At 36.8% G+C, this 9,794-nt stretch overlaps 1 pseudogene; it reads right to left on the reverse strand.

The window, feature by feature from the left end:
- Positions 1 to 254: 254 nt before the first annotated feature.
- On the reverse strand, positions 255 to 3,635 carry LOC108481666 (rust resistance kinase Lr10-like; annotated as a pseudogene).
- Positions 3,636 to 9,794: the final 6,159 nt, after the last annotated feature.

A 9,794-nucleotide genomic window follows, 5' to 3' on the forward strand; every position in this document is an offset into this window, starting at 1 on the left:
TTTCCCTTATTTCCAATCTATTTCAAGCCTCCTTTTGCGTCAATTCATAAGACACTTAGGTTGTGAAGGAGCTCAAGAATCCTACAAAGTATCACTTCAATATTATTTATTTAAAATCAAAACAACATTTTTTTTAAATACATATCTACGTACATATATATGCAATACACATAACAAGATACCAATACACATATGAAAGGCAAAAATTATATAAAGCTACAAAGCCAAGATAATGAAAGTAAATGTTTCCAATCTTAAACGACATTAAAACTGGTTATAGTAACAACATCCAACGACATACTTCCCTTATCATTGGAGTTCTCACAGCTATAAACCTCTACTGATGTTTCAAGAGGAAGTTGATGAAATGGGTTTGGAGGCATCTCAAAGAGTTCAACATTAGATTCAAGCATCTTCGACACTTTATTCATTGAAGGACGATCAAAAGGTAATAATTGTATATACCAAATGGCTATTATTATCATCTTCCTTACCAATACTTTTTCATCATCAGAAACATCTCCTAGCTCCATGTCGTTTCCTTTATCTAACTGGTTATAACTCCAAGATGGAAAATATATTTGGCTAGTGTGGTCGGAAAATGCATTCAAATTCTTTCTCCTACCTACCATTTCCATCACCAACATTCTAAAACTATAAAGATTAGCTTTATATGAAATGCCTCTAAGATTTTTGTAAACCAATTCAGGAGCAATATACTGTAATGCCCCAAATAATTTATTTCTTTTGCTGTAAAATTTAACATAAATGTGTATATGCTTTAGTGGTTAAGTGTTTTAGGGTATGTGTAAGAGGTCTTGGGTTCAAGTCCCATGTTTGTAAATTTTTGTTATTTTTGGAATTAAGCCTTACCTTTCTAAGTGGGCTTATATTAAATTGCTTGTGAAACTATATTAGAATGAGCTTGTTGGTTTGAATGGTAAAGGTGTTGGTGTGTTGGAGGTCTTGTGTTCGAATCCTTGCGTGAGCGTGGGAGATTAATTTTTGCCCGGTTGGCTTGTAGAGTCTCAATTGAGTTGAAAGTCTAAGAAGTTGAGATAGTGGGTAAGTGGGAGGAAATTAAGGGATTTAGTGTCATATTATATTTGAAGAAAATTCCCAAAATTTTTTACCTTATTTTCTTTTCTCGTTCTCTCTGCTGTTTCTTTTTCCATTTTCAATCTCTTTATGCTTCTTTTTCAGATTTCAGTTGTTTCCTGGTGTAACTGTTGTTACTACGATCTCTTTTGGATTCGTTAATCGGTATGGTAAGTGAAATTGGGTTGATTGTTAACAACTGATTGTTGGAATTTTTGGAGATCTTATTGATGGCCGATAAATGGTCGTAATAGTTAAATTATGTGGTATAGGAGAAGGCGGTGAGGCAGTGGTTGTCACCCAACGGTCTAATTTGTGCGAGTAGACGGATGTGATCACAATAAGTGATTGTGTTTGGCTCGATTTGGGTTTGAGGAATTCGTGACTTAATTGTTAATTTATATGTTAGGTACTTTATTTTTAGGTTGCAGAAGGCTCGGGGTCGTTTTAGCATTAAAATGAACCAGGTATGTACCCTAAACACAGAAAAGCGAGATTCGGTAAAAGTTGAAACACTATTTTGTCGATGCCACACGAGCGTGTGGTCACTCGTGTGGTAGGCCGTGTGCAAGAACACGGTCGTGTGGTGGCTCGAGTGTAACCATGTGGGTCACACAAGCATGGCTAAACTGGGCGTGTGGGCCCACACTGGCATGACACGCGGGCGTGTGGTTTTTGGGCAAGGCTGCGTGGACCACACGGGCAAGGCTAATCTGGGCTTGTGGGCCACACAGGTAAGCCACATGGGCATGGGGGACCATATTTCTGAAATTTCTCCTAAGGTCGCATGGGTCATCCCAATCAACTGTAGGCCTACTGTAGGTCAATAAGGGCTAATCAAACCCTAAAACTATGAATCTGATAGTCTGTTTTAAGTATGATAAAAAAACTGTAAATCTGATAGTTTGTTTTAAGTATGATAATGCCATACATATCTGATTATTCTGATATATGTACATAACATGTTGAGCATGTCTAGAATGTTACTCTGTATTTGTTTCTGTATTTGCTTTGGGGTGGGATTTGTATATGCGGAGGAAATATTATGTTCGACGTTAATCTCCTTTATTCTGGCAGCTTGGCTACATACTATCTGGTATGTGTCTTAATGGAATAGCATGGTGTGTAGGGATGAGTGGGTGTTTTTAACCCCATACGGTGATGGAATGGTCGGAGTTAGTGTGTAGAGGATGGGGGTAGGACTTTTGCATATTTGTTTTGAATCTGTTATCTGAATCTGAATCTAATACTATCTGTGTATATGATTCTGTATGATTGCTTGCTTATTTCTGCTGGGTTACACACTGAGTTTACGTAAACTCAACTCTGTTTGTCTGGTTCTATTTAGGTAATCCACAGATTTAGGCAGATCGGTGTGACAAAGACTCAGCAGTGTCCACTATATCGCAAAACTGTTAAACTTAGTACTTTTGGTTTATTTTAAATTTTGGACTTATTTGAGAGTTGTAATTTTTGGGGACTCTCTGGACTGTTTTGTTTTAACTTGATTTTGAACTTAATTGCTCGATATATTTTGCATGCTTGATAAAATGTTTTATGGAAACAGATTTTACGCCAAAAAGAGGTTTTTAAAAATATGAAACAGATTTGTAAAATGTATTGGTTTTGTATAACTTCTGCTGTAATAAGTGTTTTGGAAAATGAACTGTTAAAATAATGTTTCTGTAATAAACATGAAGGAATGTGAGTTTTAATAGTGATTGGTTAACTGAATCAACTTGTTTTCAAAACCCATTCCTTGTAAAATATCAAGATTCGACCATAACGTCCAAGCCGGGTTTAGGGTGTTACATATACCCTATTATTCCTCGTGCTACAGTGAGAGATATAATGTTATCATCTACTAAGTACAACTTAGCAAGACCAAAATCTGAAACTTTTGAATTAAAATTCTCGTCTAGAAAAATGTTGTGTGGCTCGATATCAAAATGTAAAATTTGCATGTCACATTCTTGATGTAAGTAGTCAATTACTCGAGCAACCCCAAGCACAATATCAAATAGTTTTTTCCAACCTAAAGTGTTCCTTTTTTCATTAGAAAAAATGAACTTATCTAACGATCCATTTGATATGAAATCATACATGAGAACTTGTTTTGATCCCTCCACTCAAAATCCAATAAGTTTTGTCACATTAGCATGATGAATTCTTCCAATAGAAGAAACTTTATTTATGAAACCTTGGCCTTTATCCTTTGATGTACACAACAATTTTATTTCCACATGATGCCCACTAAGAAATTTTCCTTTAAACACCGAACCATAACCCCCTTCACCTAATTTATCTTTAAAATTTTTAGTTATTTTTTTAACTTGTTTGAAAGAGTATCTAATTGGAGCTGGATTGTGGCTTTGAAGGAACTCTTCAATCTTATCATCCATGGATAAATGTCTTCTTCTCCATTTGTAGATTACAAGCACAAGCAAACAAGGTATCCCAAAGAAGAGCCTCAGTATGATGGAAACACCTATCAAGAAAAACATATTGGAATATATTAATGCTTTGTGAAAAGCCATCGATTATGGATCCGTTATTGCCTTCCAATCATGTTGCTCCAGATGCTCATGTTTTTGCAACTCGAGGCAATCTATTGGTGTTAAGAACAAGTGAAAGCAAGATTCAGCTGAAGCTTGAACAGCAAGGCTCGAGACTTGCTGAAGAAACAACCAAGACTCAAGAACAAAAATGAACAAAAGCAAAGAAAGATGGAGAATATGTTGAATGAAAAATGATGATAATTTTCATTAAACTTGAAGTTGGCATAATATCATTACATATACCAGACATAAGCTGGTCAAAATGAACAAATTTTTACCTAAACATTTACCTACCACCACTAAACAACATTGAAACTTGTTAAACATTTCTTGTACACTTTGACAAGCTGATTTATCAGCTCAATACTACATAATTACATCAAATGCATTAGTAACAAGTTGAAAATAAACTAAATTACATAAACGCAACTTAGAGTAACAAAATAAACTAAAATGGAACAGTTTCTTCAACTACATATGCTTGGCTCGGGCTGCATGGCCTGTCTTTGGATGGTTCTTGTGCCACAAGCTAGCCAACTTCAACACTCCTCATTGGCTAGCATGTTGTATACTCCTATTTTCCTTTTCAACTCGATGAACCTTGAGACACTAAGAGGTTTTGTCAAGATGTCAGCAATTTGGTCTTCAGAATTGCAATGAATTAGTTCCACTTCCTTTGCTTGCTCCATTTCTCTGACAACATGAAGTTTAATGCTGAAGTGCTTTGTCCTTCTATGGAAAACTGGATTCTTTACAATTGCAACAGCAGATTGATTATCACATTTTATCTCTATTGCTCCCTCTTGGTGCAGATTCAGATTAGCCAAAATTTTCCTTAGCCATAATGCTTGATTCATAGCTTCAGCAGCTACTACATATTCAGCTTCAACAGTTGACTGAGCAACTACATTTTGCTTCTTCGAACTCCAACAAAAAATAGCTGAACCAAGGGTGAAAAAATATCATCCTTCAAACCAGCTCAGTCACTATCAGTATAGCCAATTAGTCTTAGGCTTTCAGCCTTGTTATACAACATTCCATAACTTTGGGTACCTTTGATGTACCTGAGTACTCTTTTTGTAGCTTGAAAATGCTTCTCATTGCAACAATGCATGAACCTTGAGAGCAAACTTACAGCAAACATAATGTCTGGCCTAGTGGCAGTCAAGTACAATATACAACCAACCAAGCTCCTATAGGCAGATTCACTAACCTGTTCAAAATCACCTTGGCTCGATAGTTTTTCTCTAACAGCAACTGGTGTGCTTGTTACTTTACAATTCTACATTGAGAACTTGTTTAAAATCTTCTTAGCAAAGGCCTTTTAACTTAGAAAAATTCCCTCCTGAGATTGTGTCACTTCCATGCCTAAAAAATAGGACATTTGTCCCAAGTCAAACATCTCAATTTTTTACTCCATTTTGGCTTTGAAGTTTGCTAACATTACTTAGTCTCCTCCTGTCACCAGCAAGTCATCAACATACAAAGACACAATGAGCTGTGTTTTGACTCCTTCCTTATTGATATACAAAGTTGGCTCACTAATGCTCCTTTCAAACCCCAAGCTGATCAAGTAGCCATCGATCCTGCTGTACTGGGCCCTTGGTGCCTGTTTCAAACCATACAAGGCCTTTTTTAGTCTGTATACCATTTCTTCTTTACCAGCCACATTGAAGCCTTGAGGTTGCTTTATAAAGATCTCTTCTTCAAGAAAACCATTAAGAAAAGCAGACTTCACATCAAGTTGGTGGATTCTCCACTACATTTGTGCTGCTAAGGCAACCAGCAACTGATGGTGTCTAGCCTGGCCACTAGTGCAAAGGTCTCCAGATAGTCCAAGCTATACTTTTGGCTAAAACCCTTCACAATTAGCCTAGCTTTTAGTTTGTTCAAGCTTCCATCAGCATTGTGCTTGGCTCGATAGACCCATTTCACCCCAATGACTTTCCTATTGGCTGGTCTTACAACTAATTCCTGTGTCTGGTTCTTCTCAATCATGGCAATCTCATCAGTCATTACCTATTTCCAGCCTTCATAAGCTTCAGCATCTTCAAAACAACTTGGTTCTTCCTGAGCTACTTGAGCCCTCTCATAAATCTCAACCAAAGTCCTTGTACCCTTGACTGGTTCATCATCAATGTCCAATTCAAGACCATTTTGATCAGCCTCAGTCTGATAAGCCATAAGGTCTTCAGAAACTACCTCTGACTCATTCTTCTCCTAATTCCAGCATTATCTTTCATCGAACACTACATCTCTACTAACTAGCATCTTGTTTGTTAAAGGATCTAAGATCCTATAGCCCTTTTTGACTATGCTGTAGCCTATCAGAATACCAGGTTGTGCTTTCTTAGACAATTTGTCCCTCTTCACAGCTGGGACATGTGTATAGCATATGCAGCCAAAGACCTTCAGGTGAGCTAGTGATGGCTTAAACCTAAACCATGCCTCAAATGGTGTTTTGTGACTTAATCCGTTGGTTGGGAGCCTGTTTTGAATGTAAACAGCAGTGTTAACTGCCTCAGCCCACAAGGTTTTGGGAAAATTCTTTTCGAACATAAGACACCTAACCATATCCATCAAACTTCTATTTTTTCTTTCACTTACACCATTCTGTTGAGGTGTATAGATATTGGTGAGCTAGTGTTTAATTCCTGCTTCTTCACAAAAGGCTTGAAACTGAGCTGAGGTGTACTCAGTTCCATTATCAGACCTTAGGGTCTTGAGTTTGCAGGCTATTTCAGTCTCAGCAGCAGACTTGAACTTCCAAAACACTGAGGCCACCTCTGATTTGTTCTTTAAGAAGTAAATCCAACAAAATCTTGAGTAATCATCAATAAACAGAATGAAGTACCTACTACCATTCAGTGACTGAGTCTTCATAGGGCCATACACATCAATGTACACAAGCTGCAGCTTTTCTAAGGCTCTCTAGGTCTTGTTTGAAGGAAATGGCAGCTTGGCCTGCTTTCTTAGTTGACACACCTCACAAACATCCTCATTCTCAACTGAGTTGATGAAGTTTTCAACCAGATCCTATTTGGTTAGCTGGTCAATCGATCTATAGTTGGCATGACCGAGTCTTTGATGCCAAAGCTTGGATTCATCAAGAGAAGCTGTATAAGCTAAGTTTGAGGCTTTATTCAAGTCAACAACAAAGCTTTTATCAGCCATAGTGACTGACATAAGCATAGATCCACATGGATCACTAATTTGACACTCATTTCCCTTGAACAACGCATTATAGCCCTTCCTAAGCAACTGAGCTATGCTGAGCAGGTTTCTATCAATTTCAGGTACTAATAGAACATTTGAAATGAGCTTGTTACCTGTAGGAGTCCAGATCAAGACATATTATTTACCTTATGCCTTGATAAAGTGTCCATTTCCCACCTTTACCTTGGTTTTGTAGCTTCTATCTAAGGACTTGAAAATAGCAGCATTTGGTGTCATATGGTTGGTGCAACCACTATTTAGGAGCCATCCATTTGATATTTTCTCCTGAGCAGTTGAGCAAGATACTGCAAAGACTTGCTCCTCATAGTCACTGCCTTCTTTAACTACTCGAGCCTCAGCCTTTGGCTGTTGTGGCTGACCATGCATTGGTTTGCCCTTGTTTTTGCACACCTTTTCAACATGGCCCATCTTTTTGTAGTAGGCACTGCACATTTGGCCTAAACCAGCAAATGGCCTCTAGATGACCATACCTTTTACAATGCCTACAGGGTTGGTCCCTTCTTCTTGGAGCATTTGTTTTGGCATTGTCTCTCCAAGTCTTTTTGCCTTTGTAGGCAGAACTGCTCGAGCCAGATTTGGTTTTGGTTTGAAAGGCACCTTCTTGGTGCTCCTCCAGTCTGCTAGCCCTTCTTTGCTCTTGTGCATAGAGAGCATTGATCAGTTCTGTCAAAGAGATGCTGGTCAGGTCCCTTGAATCTTCGAGAGAAGAAATTTTAGCCTCATACCAGTCAGGTAAGGTAGAGATCACCTTCTCTAGTATCCTTGCTTCACTAAACTGCTCTCCAAGGAGCCTTATGCTATTTACCACAACCATAATCCTATTTGAATACTGCTTGACAGTTTATTCCTCCTTCATTTTCAAATTCTCAAAGTCCCTTCTCAAGTTCAATAGCTGTTGCTGCCTTGTTCTCTCTGTCCCTTTAAACTCCTCTTTCAATCTGTCCGAAGCCTGCTTTGGTGTTTCACATGTCATAATCCTAGTGAAGATGACATCTGACACACAATTCTGGATGCAGGAGATGGCCTTGTGCCTCTTAGTCCATTCATCATCATGCTGTCTGATCTGAGCCATTGTTAGGTTGGCTCTAAGTGGTACTGGTTCAACATCTGACTTGACCACCTCCTATAGGTCAAATGCCTGTAGGTAGGTCTTCATTTTGACCACCCATATGTGATAGCCTTCTCCATTGAAGACTGGTGGTGCAGCTGGTGAGAAGCCTAATGAAGCCATTGATTTTGAAGTTTGAAAAGAATTAGGTCCACCAAGATTAAAGCTCTAGATACCAATTGTGGGTGTTAAGAACAAGTGGAAGCAAGATTCAGCTGAAGCTTGAGCAGCAAGGCTCGAGACTTGCTGAAGAAACAACAAAGACTAAAGAACAAAAATGAACAAAAGTAAAGAAAGATGGAGAATATTTTGAATGAAAAATAATGATAATTTTCATTAAACTTGAAGTTGGCATAATGTCATTACATATACCAGACATAAGCTGGTCAAATGAACAAATTTTTACCTAAACATTTACCTACCATCACTAAACAACATTGAAACTTGTTAAACATTTCTTGTACACTTTGGCAAGCTGATTTATCAGCTCAATACTACCTAATTACATCAAATGCATAAAAAACAAGTTGAAAATAAACTAAATTACATAAATGCAACTTAGAGTAACGAAATGAACTAACATGGAACAGTTTCTTTAGCTACATATACTTGGCTTGGGCTGAATGGCCTGTCTTTGGTTGGTTCTTGTGTCACATGCTGGCCAACTTCAACTCAATCTTATCTATCTTGCTGAAGGAGCTGTGGACAATCAGTTGTTCTCTACCAAAAAATTAACATTGTTCTTGATGTCTTTAATTACCTTCTATGGTGTCAACAGGTGTTGTTAGCCCTCAAAACTCATAAAATTCATGAACTTATTGATGATTCAACAATTCCACCACCTGAATAGATCAACCAAATGTTGTTGGAGTGTCGAAAGTCAATCCTGATTTTGAGCAGCAAGACAACACTCTTGCCTTTTGGTTGCTTTCTATTGTAAATCAAAGTATTCTTCCTTATTTGATTGGACATGATTCTACTGTTTAGATTAGGCAATTTAGCCTTGAGTTCTTTTGGTTTTCTATGAGTAATTTGTGAAAATAGAAAGCATGCCATTAAAACTTATTGATTTTAACATCTACCATTTTACAATTATTGCAATTTTAATTTTAAAAAGTATAAAGGTTAAAATAACCAAATTAAAGTATTAAAATTAATATAAAGACAAAAATCAAATTTAAACCATAAATTTTGTAAAATATTTCTTTAAACAAAATAAGGAGACGTAATTTCCAACCGACTATAATAAGCCACTAAGTCTATGCAAGTCAATTCTTCTTAAGGAAAAAAAAAAGAGACAATGGAGTCTCTAGTTTTGACATGGTAAGTAAAATTGTAAGGGAGATGATTATGGAGAATGGATATCATAAGCTAACAATTGTTTGGTATATTATACATCAATTATTCTACCCTAGTAAATCAAAGCATATCTTATTTTGAGTAGTCAAATTCAACTATGTGAAGAAGACTAAGTGCTTTAACTAATCACTATAACATATTTTCTCTCCTCTCGGTTTAGTTTTACCTTATTTCCTATCTATTTCAAGCCTCCTTTTGCATCAATTCATTAGACACTTATGTTGTGAAGGAGCTCAAGAATCCTACAAAGTATCACTTCAGTATTATTTATTTAAAAACCAAAACAACATTTATTTTCAAATATATATTTATGTACAAATACAATACACATAATGAGATACTAATATCTATGAAAGGAAAAAATTATATGATGCTACAAAGGTAAGATAATGAAAGGAAATGTTTCCAATATTAAACAACATGATTAAAACTAA

Source organism: Gossypium arboreum, chromosome 1 (assembly GCF_025698485.1).
Source record: "Gossypium arboreum isolate Shixiya-1 chromosome 1, ASM2569848v2, whole genome shotgun sequence".
Classification (NCBI taxonomy): Eukaryota; Viridiplantae; Streptophyta; class Magnoliopsida; order Malvales; family Malvaceae; genus Gossypium; species Gossypium arboreum.